Here is a 13,525-nt window from a genome sequence, read left to right on the forward strand (position 1 = left end):
TTCAAGAAGATCAAGAAATACGTATGAAAGTGGATCTCCCTACCTTCAATGGTCGAATTGACGTGGAGAAGTTTCTTGATTGGATCAAGAACGTAGAAATTTTTTCGACTATGCCAATACACCCAAACACAAGAAGGTTCGATTAGTTGCTCTCAAACTTTAAGGTGGCGCAAGCGCTTGGTGGGATCAATTACAAAACAATAGACGATTATTCGGTAAACAATCTAAAGATTAGCTGAATATCTTATAAAAAGATGTTGCCGTAGGCTTAGTGGTGACAGGTGAGAAAGTAAGCTGTGTCTTTTATGACTCTTAAACGTTGAAGTCAATCAATGAGTTCCAAATGCAATATTGGAAGTTTTTTAAATATTTTGATGCTTTTGCATGTTATGAAAGAACTTGTTAGATGTGAGAAAGGGGTTTATGAGATTAGTTACTTACTATTCCCTTTTTCACTGTCATTGCTACTCAGTAGACATGCTATGGCTCGTGTTTCTGTAGAATATAATTCAGATGCTCTTTCTCTAGATTATAATTTATATGTTCTCTTACAAATTTGAAGTAATTTCTAATGCTTTTGCTAATATTCTCTATAGCTTATTCAAAATGTAGTTGTTTAATAACTGTTCAGATTTAAAATATATTATAGAGTTAAATTTAACACAGTTAATCAGCTTAAGCATTTGACTCTGGTGTTCTTAAGATATAAATTCAAATCCCTATAATTTTATCATGTGGATCTTTTCAATCTTCTCACATACTGTCTTCATTTCATAATCTTGCCTACTAGCTGCGTATCATCAATGAAATTACCATAGGAGTCCACATGTGGTAATTATGGATCTAGCACGATATACTGCGTATCATGTTGTTGGAGACATTTTAAATGATTAACCAGTCTATTGGTGGTTTGAGTCTTTCCTTTTGAATCTATAGGTTGTTCAATGGTCTAATATTAACTGTGTTTAGATTTATGGTAATTTTCATTCTTTTACAGCCTTAATAACCAAGAAAAGGTGTGCTTTGATAATCTTTTCTTTCTCTTCGGCAGGTTGGTAATGTAGAAAGGATACATGTATACTATGCCCATGGACTAGATAGCCAACCTTTGTTCGCCGATGTTATTGGCTCCTAGATAAGTATGTTATGGTTGAAAGAAAATTGTTAAATTTCTTGCTACCAGTTGTTTCAGTGGGGTCTATCCCCATCATGCCACAAGCAAAGAAAAATGAAATTAAACAGTGGAAGTATATCGTGTTCTACTTATATAATTTATGACTTGCTTCTGCTTTTTGTTCAGGACCTTTGAACACATTGTCCTTGTTTATTACCGTGAAACACAAGAGGTTAGGTTCAGCACAATGCATCTGCAGTTACTAAATATTATCTTGAGACAAACTTTTATCATTGGACTACTACATCTATTTAAGATTTGCTAATTTTTCCTCCATGGTTGCAATATTAGAACTTCATCCAAAATAATGTTGTCATGTGTGTCTTTAAATTTTTACTGGCAGTCTGGCACCATATAGATCTAGTAGTTGTGCATGCATGTCTTCCTCTCTATCCTCCATTGAAAAACTCGATAATTATCTGTTTGTGTTTTATTTTGATGATTTAATCCAACATTTATTATGGATAAAGTCAGCCATAAAATACATATGTTTACTACTGCTCTTTGTACATTTTAAATACTAGATTTCTTGATGATTGTTGTCTTTAAGTTGCTCTTAATGTTGTTGCATATCGAGAAATGCACTGTAATTTCTGTACCAATTTTATCACTGCTTTTAACTAAATCTTCAAAAATCAAGGCACCACCTGGATGTAGAGTGCTATATGGTGATTCAAGTGTTGAGAGTTCTCTTTCTTCTGCTATCCATAAATTTATGGAATGGAAAGGCAATGATCATGACACTATTTTTTGTCAGATAAACACAGGTTTCATATGCTTCAACTCTGTGGTGCTTCACAGCACACGGATAAAACTTCCAAACATTCTGCACCCAATATTACCATAATGCATTTGGACATTTCATTAACAACTTCTTACAATTAGCCTTTCTATATTGAAAATAATTCGTTGTCTTAACTTCCTGTTGCTCCTAGTTTCAGAATTTTCCATCCACATCGTTGAACTCAAATTCTGGTTCTGTCTCTAACCCATCAACTCCGTGGCTTTTATCGGAGGAACTTGATTCCAAGGCTACTCATGTTTATTCTCTTGGTGAAAATGAATTGTCAGGTGATACTGGCCGAACCTGTCAAAAATAAATGAGTCATAGTTTGTTTGATCATTCATTTTCTAATCTTTCTTCTTTATATTTAATTAGTTGTTTAATTTCTTAAAAAAGAATTCTGGTTTATTTATAGTATATTTGGTAGTATGCATGCCTCAGCTCCTTTAATGCATGTCTCTTACAGTATATTTGGTAGTCTTTTATAATGTTACACCCTTTTTTTTAATTCCTAAAACCTTTTAACTTTCCAAATTTTCATTCATTCTTTTAGAAAATTATTTTCATTATTTTTTTATGGTTACAAAACCATCCATTAACTACATTAATTAGACAATTCACTCCAATAATAAATAAATAACTTTTTTGGATCTAAGGTCTTTTCTCATTCTACAAATTTAATTTACTATATAAAGGTTATTATGCTAATTGAAAAATATATTTCTCTCAAGTATGCAATGACAGAAAATTAGGTTATAACTATATAAAAAATATATTTTTAGGTATTATAATTTTTTTAAAAAAATTATATTTTAAATTTTTAATAAAACCTTGCATTTGGGGATTCACATGTTGTTACTTGTCGAACCAAAAAAGATAAATTCGTGGTGAAAACTCTTTAAAAGCCCAATTCGTGGAAGGAAAAATTGAACTGTGGCGTTGAGTTATTTTGTTGTTGAAGAAGATCGGTAAAAAACCCACAGCATTAAAACTTCTTTTTGTTTCTTTAAGTATATTTTAGATTGCAGCGTATTTTCTATTTGGGTTTAGTTAGGGTTTCTCTTGTTTATTCCAAGATATGCATGGATAATTCATGTTCGACTATTTGGAAAGAGGGATTTATGTAGCACGGGTATTATATTATGGTTTTGGAAGTGTCGAGATAAATTAAGGACTTTTTTAATCTTCTTCAAACAAACCTATACGAAGGCGAAGAATAATTTGTGCTTGTATTTTAGTCGGAATAAGAAGAAACATGAAGAGAATGCCCACGAGGAAAATGACCATGAGAAAAAGTTGTGTATTCCTCCATCCATAACTGAGCACTCTAATGTGTATTCCTCCCTCCATAACTGGCTTACTTTGGACTGTTTGGATAGAAAGAAACAATAGAATTTTTAAGGATAAATCAAGGTTTATTGTTAACTTGTGGGAAGACATATGTAACTTGATCGGAGTTTGGTCTAGGCGTCATTCATCTTGTAACCAATATGATGTTAATTACTACCAACTCTTAACTTTAAGCTTTGTTAGATTAGGTTGTTCCGGGCTGATAGAACTAAGTCATGCACATCGGAAAAAGAATCGAATTTCTACCCTAATTGCCACAATTAACATGTAACCATAAACAAATCAAATTAGGGTTTTAAGAAATATTACCTTTGAAGCTTTCAAAAGGTTTGATATCTTCTTACCAATTCTAACCGAGACACCACTAGTACTCAACTGCTATCCTCTAGACAAAGAACTGGGTTGTGGGACCCAATTTTGGTGTAGAAAGTAATGGAGATAAAATGAGATTGGAAGCTTTCTTTTTTCTTTTGTTGAGATGATGAAAATGATAAAAGAGGCAAAAGTTCTTCAACATTTGAAAACACCTCTATTTATAGCCTAATTACATGCAAAAATGCATGCAATTCATTTGCCAATTCTCAACACCTAATGTTCCACTAACAATTAGTGGAACTTAGTGGGCTAGGTGTCTATATCTCATATAGCCACATATCCCACTAAGAGTGTGGGATTATCCAACAAAATGTTGGATTTTCCCACTAACTTAGTCCAAGGGTAAAATGGTCATTAGATATTTCTAGTCAAAAGTCAAACTTTGACTTTTCTTAGTCAAAAGTCAATATCTTGACTTTTTACCATTTTGTCCGTCTTGACTAATTCCAACCTCCGAGCATGAATCCGCATTCATTTTTCCAAAATTCAAATCACATTTGAATATAAGGCTGGTCAAAGTTTGACTTTTCAAAGTTAAAAGTCAACATTTTGACTTTTTACTATTTTTGACCAATTCGAGCTTCTTAGTATGAATCCGCATTCATACTTATAGTATGTAAAACATAAAGCTCTATTTCTAATTAGAAGATCGACGACTATATACACTGTATATGTCGGTTTCCCTTTCTTCTCCCAATTCGAACAATTCGACTTATTTCATCACACTGTTCTAAGTTTAATCCATATGAGCTAGCAGAGGAACCTAATGGACCTATAGATCATGGGCTCCAACGATTCAAGATTAACTAGCTAAACTCTTTTAAACCGAGTTAATCAACATTCGTTAACTAACGAGTCATTCCACTAAAGTCCCGTAGTTGCACTCCCCTCACTATAGATATATTTGTGTCCATTTGATAAAACCATAATCAGTAAGGTAATCCTTCACAGGTTGCTCGTAACCTTGGCTGGGTCAAAATACCGTTTTACCCCCAAGATTACATCTTGCTCCTTAAGTCCCACTAATCCACTATTGAACAATTGGTTTAAGGTTCAACCTATAAACTTAATCCCTCTCGGGCCAATGAGAGGGTGGGGCCCCTTGTTCAAGACTTGGATTCAGTGCTTAAGAGAGCAACCTATCTACTAACCCTAAAGCGGGTAGGAGTGAATTCCATCTTGTACCCTATGTTCCCAGCTAACCACCCGATCTTACCCCTGAAATGGGAGGCTTATTGGGCCAACGCTGATGAGCTACCCTCACCTTTATTTCATATACTATAGACTATTTAGGCTATATACTCGAACTTGATCCACGTTTATGTTTACACATAAAGTTCAAGTTTATTCAAAAAAATAGCCTTGGAACTTGATTTATTGGATTTAAGATTATAATATTTAATTTCTCAATAACAACTTTATTGAACAGAATATTATTTACAAACTACGAGTTTTAGGACAATAAATTCCAACAAACTCCCTTGGACTAAAATTCCTAGTGGTATGAGAGATGTGGTGTGAGAGAATATAAAACTAGGGCACATGGCCAATAAGTCTCCCACTTGTCCTAGTTTACAAACATCGTAGACCTAAACTGTGTAGGTGACCCTCAAACACTTTAGCCGTGAGGGCTTTTGTAAAAGGATCAGCAATGTTTTGCTGAGAAGAAATCTGGGTTACTACAACGTCACCACGATGTACAATTTCCCTGATAAGATGGTACTTGCGTTCAATATGCTTTCCTCTTTTATGGCTTCTAGGTTCTCTTGAATTTGCAACTGCACCACTGTTGTCACAGTATAAAGTGATTGGTAGATGCATATTTGGAACGACTTCCAAATCTGTCAAGAATTTTCTTAGCCATACTGCTTCTTTTGCTGCTTCACAAGTCGCTACGTATTCAGCTTCCATTGTGGAATCAGCTATACAAGTTTGCTTTATGCTTCTCCAAACTACTGCTCCTCCATTTAGAGTAAATACTGATCCTGATGTAGACTTTCTAGCATCTTTATCAGTTTGGAAATCTGAATCAGTGTATCCAGTAAGGATCAGATCCTTTGTACCATACATGAACATGTAGTCTTTTGTTCTTCGAAGATATTTTAGAATGTTTTTAACGGCTGTCCAGTGATCACGTCCAGGATTGGATTGATACCTACTGACCATCCCTACTGAGTAGCAAATGTCAGGTCTAGTACATAACATTGCATACATTAAACTTCCAACAGCGGAAGCATAGGGAATATTTCTCATATCCTCAACTTCTTGAGGTGTCTTAGGACATTGTTCCTTTGACAAATGAATTCCATATCTGTACGACAGCAGACCCTTTTTGGAGTTCTGCATTTTATATCTAGACAACATTTTGTCTATGTAAGATGCTTGAGACATGGCTAGTGTTTTGTTCTTACGGTTTCGAACAATTTGGATTCCGAGAACGTATTGTGCATCTCCCAGATCTTTCATTTGAAATTGCATAGCTAGCCATTTCTTGATATCAGTAAGATATCCTACGTCATTTCCAATAAGTAGAATATCATCTACATATAAGACTAAAAATGCTATAATGGAATTGACGACCTTTTTGTAAACACAAGGCTCGTCAACATTTTGTTCAAAGCCATAAGATTTGATCGCAGTATCAAATCTTATATTCCAGGATCTAGAAGCTTGTTTTAATCCATAAATGGATTTTTTAAGCTTACAAACCTTTTGTTCTTGATCTTGTTCTATAAACCCCTCTGGTTGAGACATATAGATACTCTTCTTCAAGATTACCATTCAAAAAGCTGTCTTGACATCCATCTGCCAAATTTCATAATCATAAAAAGTGGCGATGGATAAGAGTATTCTAATTGACATTAACATGGCAACAGGAGAGAAAGTTTCCTCATAGTCTACTCCCTCTCTCTGGGTATAACCCTTTGCCACAAGTCGAGCCTTGAAAGTCTGTACTTACCGGCATGGTCTCGTTTTCTCTTGTAGATCCATTTACAACCAGTAGGTTTTACGTCATTTGGTTGATCTACTAGAGTCCAGACAGAATTAAAGTACATAGACTCCATTTCGAGTCCATGGCTTTGATCCATTGGTCACGATCTACATCTTTCATTGCCTGTTTATAGGTTAATGGATCCTCTATGCCATCGTCAGGTATGACGACTTGAGTTTCAATTAAACCCAAATAGCGATCAGGCTGATGAACAACCCTCCCACTACGTCGAGGCTCTCTCAACTGTTGAGAAGGATGTGATTGTCCAGATTTCCTAGTCTTATCAACTACCTTAGTGGATGAACTAGGTTTATCTATAGCACTTTTGGAAATTTCTTTTAATACTAGTTTACTACGAGGTTGATGATCCCTGATGTGGTCTTCCTCTAAGAATGTGGCATTTGTTGACACAAATATTTTATTTTCTTGAGGATCATAAAACAAACCACCTCTTGATTCTTTTGGATAACCTATAAAAAAGCATAATTTTGAACGATGTTCCAATTTCTTTGGATTTTGTACCAACACGTGTGCTGGACAACCCCAAATTCTAAAATGACGTAAACTGCCTTTACGCCCTTTCCATAGCTCATAAGGTGTTTCTGAAACACTTTTAGAGGGAACATTATTCAAAATATAAGCAGCTGTTTCTAAAGCATATCCCCAAAAAGAATCTGACATCTGAGAAAAACTTATCATAGAGCGAACCATGTCTAACAAGGTCCGGTTTCTTCTTTCTGATACACCGTTCTGTTGAGGTGTACTAGGTGCAGAGAGTTGTGACTGGATTCCATTTTCTATTAAATAGTCTCGGAATCGTAAGTCCATATACTCTCCACCTCGATCTGATCGAAGTATTTTTATTGTTTTACCTAATTCGTTTTCTACTTCAGCCTTATATTCTTTGAACTTTTCAAGACTATTAGACTTATGATGTATTAGGTAAATATGACCATACCTTGAATAATCATCAATGAAGCTAATGAAATATTCATATCCACCTCGAGCTTTGACATTCATTGGTCCACAAAGGTCCGAATGTACGAGCTCTAAGGGTCCTTTGGCTCTTAGACCTTTTCCAGTAAAAGATCTCTTGGTCATTTTTCCTTCAAGACAAGATTCACAAGGAGGTAAAGAGTTATCTTCTAACGGACTTAGAAGCCCACTTTTAACCAATCTCCCAATCCTATTGAGATTTATGTGACCAAGTCTTAAGTGCCATAAATAGGCATTAGAAGAAACTTTTTGTCTTTTATTCTGAGTTTCAGCTGTTCTGAATATTTCAGTATTTAAGACAAAATTTGCTCTAGTTGGTCTTAACTTATATAAGTTGTCTTCAAGTATAGCAGAACAAACTAGAATACCTTTATAGAAAACGAACGCTTCATTAATTTCAAAAGATATTCTATACATTTGTTCCAAAATACAAGAGATAGATATTAAATTTCTTTTCATTTGAGGTACATATAAGACATTCTTAAGTATGACATATCTATCTCTAAAAAACAACTTTAAATCTCCCACTGCTGAAGCTGAGACCATCTCTCCTGTTCCAACCTTGAGAGTGATCTCGCCTTCTGAAAGCTTTTTCCAAGAACTATTTTCCTGAAATGAGAAGCAAATATGGTTAGTGGCTCCTGAATCTAGTATCCAGGTAGAATTTTCATATTCCACTAAACATGTTTCTACAACTAGTAAATCATATTTACCTTGTGTTTCCTTCTCTGCCTTTTTTTCTGCAAGGTATTTTGGGCAGTTTCTTAACCAGTGCCCGTTTTGGCCACAATGGTAACACTTACCTTTTTCTGCAGCTTTCTTACCCTTGTTCTGTTTGGGAGTCTTTCCCTTTCCCTTCTTTTTTATTTGAGCATTAGGTTTTGAGGGTCCAGCTTTGGTTTTAGAGGACGATCCTCTTATAAATTTTCTTTTTGTGGTAGCAACATTTGCTTCCACTTGTTTTCCTTTACCCATAGTTAGGTTTTGGAATCGCTGGAGTTCATTCAGAAGGGTTGTCAAGTTAAATTCTATCTTGTTCAAAGACGCATTCGTTTGGAATGGAATGAAGCTCTTCGGAAGAGACTCTAAGATAAAACTAACTTGATTAACCTCTTCGATGGGACCACCATTCACTTCAGCGATGTTGAAGTGCATCATCATGTCCAGAACATGTTCTCTAACAGAGGTCCCTTCCTTCATACGCTTAGTGTAAATGTATTTGACTGCCTCGTGTCTTAAGGACCATTCTGGTTGCCCAAACATTCCCCTTAATGAATCCATAATCTCTTTAGCCGTGGCTAAGGATTCATGTTTCTTTGCCAATACATCAGACATGCTGGCAAGAATGTAAACACGGGCTTTTTCATTAGCTTTTATCCATCGATCATATGCATCCCGACTAGTTCGGTTAGCATTAGAGGCAGGGTTTTGAGGACATTCCTCAGTTAAGACAAATCTTAAATCGTCAACCACTAGTATTGTGTTAAGATTTGATTTCCAAGCCGCATAATTATCGCCATTAAGTTTTTCGGAAGCTAAAAGTTGAACTATTGAGCTATTCATGCTGAAAAACAAACATATTCTTTTTAGGAAAAAACTATAATCATAAAAAATATCCAATCTAATTTAGCAATTACTAATAATGTACCCTTTCATTATTTGTATTTTGCAACAATATTTCAAAGGTTTAGAACAACCTTCTCCGAAGGGTAGTTGATTATTCCTCCTTTGAACCAAGACAATCTTGACTAGATGCTATCTCAAGAATAACTCTTTATTCTTTATAGCACTTAGTTATCGCTACTTTAGTCAAGAATATACTAACAACTTAGTAATTCTTGTAAGTGTTACCCACCATTTTCAGATTTTATAGATTAGAATCATTTATGAAAACTAATCTAAGAAATCCTATCCAGTTTTGGAGTTCGCGGTGTTCCGAATCCTATAATACAACCCTCCGAAGGGAACGTCGCTCCAGGGCAGACAAGCAGGCATATTATAGAAATCTCACGGTGCGACCTAATGGAAGAGACCGTGGGATGTGCTGCACAAATCCCTCACCCACTTACTATGAACTACTTCCCCTATTCACCTTGATTTTGATCCATGCAAACACTCTCCGAAGGGAGGCCGCTCCTATGCACGGCACAAAGCCCTGCATGGACCTCACGGTGTGAACTCTTAGGGACACTAGAGCTAAAATACATTATTTTTCTCTAGTTGAAGTGTTCTAAGAAAAAATAGGGTAATCCAAGCTTCAAGATTTATATTTAGGCTAACTTAAACAAATCTTAAGTCTAGATAAAACATCCAAGTATAACCATTATACAGGATTTTAACCTATGATGTCTAGGTGAAAACCATTTTATTACCTCACACCTTCACGAATGCTCATAAAACTAGGTTAACTAGGCTCAAGAACTGATTACGATCTCCAGGTAGGAGGTGTTCCGTAAACCGTCAACTTAAGAACCTCCAACCTTAGTCATCTTATCTGACTTGTTGACAAGATTGAACCAGGTGAGCCTTTTGTAACCAGTTTTACAAGATATCGACCTATTTCTATGAAAAATGGAAGATATGTTTAACCTAAGTGAGCATGCATTTAATCTTTGTTATTGATTTTAAAAGTCTAATTTATTTTATAACACTTATAAAAACTTTTAAACTTAATCAATCATTTTATCAATATATAACTTATAAAAACAATCAATTAATATGGATTTTAATTTATTTAACTTTAATTAAATCATATTTAAATCAAACAATAATTAATTAATTTGATTAAATCATATTTAATCAAGAATAACTTAATTAATTAAATTTAATTAATCATATTAATTAATTTCCATATTAATCAATTAACATGCATACAATACAATATAACCTTTATATCATACATTTTAATGCATGAACATGTTAACCTATGGTGGGATTTTAAATCTATATGACATTCAAAATGCACATACAAATTTAAAGTAATTTAATCATACATCACATGCATAAATAAAAAAAACACCCTAAAATGGACTGATTTTTGGCTCCTAAATTAAGCTAAGTACTAAATTATTACATAATTAATTTGGTGTAGTACAGAACCACTCCCAAAAACTTCGAACCGGCTGAAAAAACCAACCGAAACCGCTTGAACCGGCCCAGGCGCACACGGGTCGGCGAAGGCAGGCGCGGGGACGCAGGGGGCGCAGGAGGCGCGCGGGCGCGTGCGGACGCAGGAGGCGCGCGCATGCGGGCGCGCGGCGCGTGCGGGTCGCGAAGCGGGTCAAGGCGGGTTTTCGGGTCTGTGACCTTCTTTTCTTCATTTTTTTTCAATTCTCTCACCCGGTTGAACCAGTTACAGCCTAACTTCAACTCTAATGACTTTTTTTATTTTTTAAAAAATTACAAACACTTTGCAACAATAAAAATAAGCCATTAACAAGGCTAATTACAATAATTAGAACAAAAACACTTAATCTAGAGCCAAAATCATAATATATCCATTTTAGTTCAAACCAAAATTTATCTAATAAATATGAACCCACCACATGCAATTGGGTAAAAATGAAGCATGCTCTGATACCACATGATAGAACTAAGTCATGCACAGCGGAAAAAGAATCGAATTTCTACCCTAATTGCCACAATTAACATGTAACCATAAACTAATCAAATTAGGGTTTTAAGAAATATTACCTTTGAAGCTTTCAAAAGGTTTGATATCTTCTTACCAATTCTAACCGAGACCACCACTAGTACTCAACTGCTATCCTCTAGACAAAGAACCGGGTTGTGGGACCCAATTTTGGTGTAGAAAGTAATGGAGATAAAATGAGATTGGAAGCTTTCTTTTTTCTTTTGTTGAGATGATGAAAATGATAAAAGAGGCAAAAGTCTTCAACATTTGAAAACACCTCTATTTATAGCCTAATTACATGCAAAAATGCATGCAATTCATTTGCCAAATCTCAACACCTAATGTTCCACTAACAATTAGTGGAACTTAGTGGGCTAGGTGTCTATATCTCATATAGCCACATATCCCACTAAGAGTTAGTTGTGGATTCCAACAAAATGTTGGATTTTCCCACTAACTTAGTCCAAGGGTAAAATGGTCATTAGATATTTCTAGTCAAAAGTCAAACTTTGACTTTTCTTAGTCAAAAGTCAAATTTTGACTTTTCTTAGTCAAAAGCATATTTTGACTTTTTACCATTTTGTCCGTCTTGACTAATTCCAACCTCCCGAGCATGAATCCGCATTCATTTTTCCAAAATTCAAATCACATTTGAATATAAGGCCGGTCAAAGTTTGACTTTTCAAATCAAAAGTCAACATTTTGACTTTTTACTATTTTTGACCAATTTCGAGCTTCTTAGTATGAATCCGCATTCATACTTATAGTATGTAAAACATAAAGCTCTATTTCTAATATTAGAAGACCGACGACTATATCACTGTATTGTCGGTTTCCCTTTCTTCTCCCAATTCGAACAATTCGACTTATTTCATCACACTGTTCTAAGTTTAATCCATATGAGCTAGCAGAGGAACCTAATGGACCTATAGATCATGGGCTCCAACGATTCAAGATTAACTAGCTAAACTCTTTTAAACCGAGTTAATCAACATTCGTTAACTAACGAGTCATTCCACTAAAGTCCCGTAGTTGCACTCCCCTCACTATAGATATATTTGTGTCCATTTGATAAAACCATAATCAGTAAGTTAATCCTTCACAGGTTGCTCGTAACCTTGGCTGGGTCAAAATACCGTTTTACCCCCAAGATTACATCTTGCTCCTTAAGTCCCACTAATCCACTATTGAACAATTGGTTTAAGGTTCAACCTATAAACTTAATCCCTCTCGGGCCAATGAGAGGGTGGGGCCCCTTGTTCAAGACTTGGATTCAGTGCTTAAGAGAGCAACCTATCTACTAACCCTAAAGCGGGTAGGAGTGAATTCCATCTTGTACCCTATGTTCCCAGCTATCCACCCGATCTTACCCCTGAAATGGGAGGCTTATTGGGCCAACGCTGATGAGCTGCCCTCACCTATGCATATCTAAGGATAATCTCGTGTGAACAGGAGTTCATAGTTAACTCAGGATTAAGACTAAGTTACCTAGGTCATCAATAATTGAGATAGTCAGTTTTAAACAGTAAACGGTGTTATAACGTAAAAATGACTAATTCATGGTTCAGTCTTTATGTAAACATTTTACATAGGATGCCCCACTTTCATGTCTCTACATGAACGATTAGGATCACCTCGTTTGTACTACAAAGTGGGCCACATCCATAGTTTCTCTAAATAAGGCGCCCAACCTTTATTTCATATACTATAGACTATTTAGGCTATATACTCGAACTTGATCCACGTTTATGTTTACACATAAAGTTCAAGTTTATTCAAAAAATAGCCTTGGAACTTGATTTATTGGATTTAAGATTATAATATTTAATTTCTCATAACAACTTTATTGAACAGAATATGATTTACAAACTACGAGTTTTAGGACAATAAATTCCAACACGGGCTTCCCTCTAGCCTTCAACCTTGTAACTTTAACTCAATTTGAAAAACGTCAAGAATGTTTATATATTCAACATTTTCAAAATTTTCAAACGTCAAGTAATATGTACTTTTACTTGAGATTTTAAAACCGTCAAGAAATATCTTAAAATTCTTTATGTTTTAAAACGTCAAGAATTTTTATAAAAAGCCGGAGAAGAGTTATTTTTTAAATATCTTGATGTTTTTAGACGTCAGTAAGATCGTTTTTCTTGACGTTTTAAAAACGTCAAGTGTTATTACTATATATTTATATATATATATATATATATAAAAGAAAAA

The 13,525-nt window shown here is 35.0% G+C and overlaps 1 long non-coding RNA gene across 1 annotated transcript; it reads left to right on the forward strand.

Moving 5' to 3' along the window:
* The first annotated feature begins 1,101 nt into the window (after positions 1-1,101).
* Positions 1,102-2,525, forward strand: LOC116405879. The gene is made up of 3 exons (XR_004218959.1): positions 1,102-1,139; positions 1,301-1,346; positions 2,110-2,525. It is a non-coding gene; the product is annotated as an uncharacterized LOC116405879 (long non-coding RNA).
* The last annotated feature ends 11,000 nt before the right edge of the window (positions 2,526-13,525 follow it).

The sequence above is a fragment of the Cucumis sativus genome, unplaced genomic scaffold (genome assembly GCF_000004075.3).
Source record: "Cucumis sativus cultivar 9930 unplaced genomic scaffold, Cucumber_9930_V3 scaffold40, whole genome shotgun sequence".
NCBI classification, from domain to species: domain Eukaryota; kingdom Viridiplantae; phylum Streptophyta; class Magnoliopsida; order Cucurbitales; family Cucurbitaceae; genus Cucumis; species Cucumis sativus.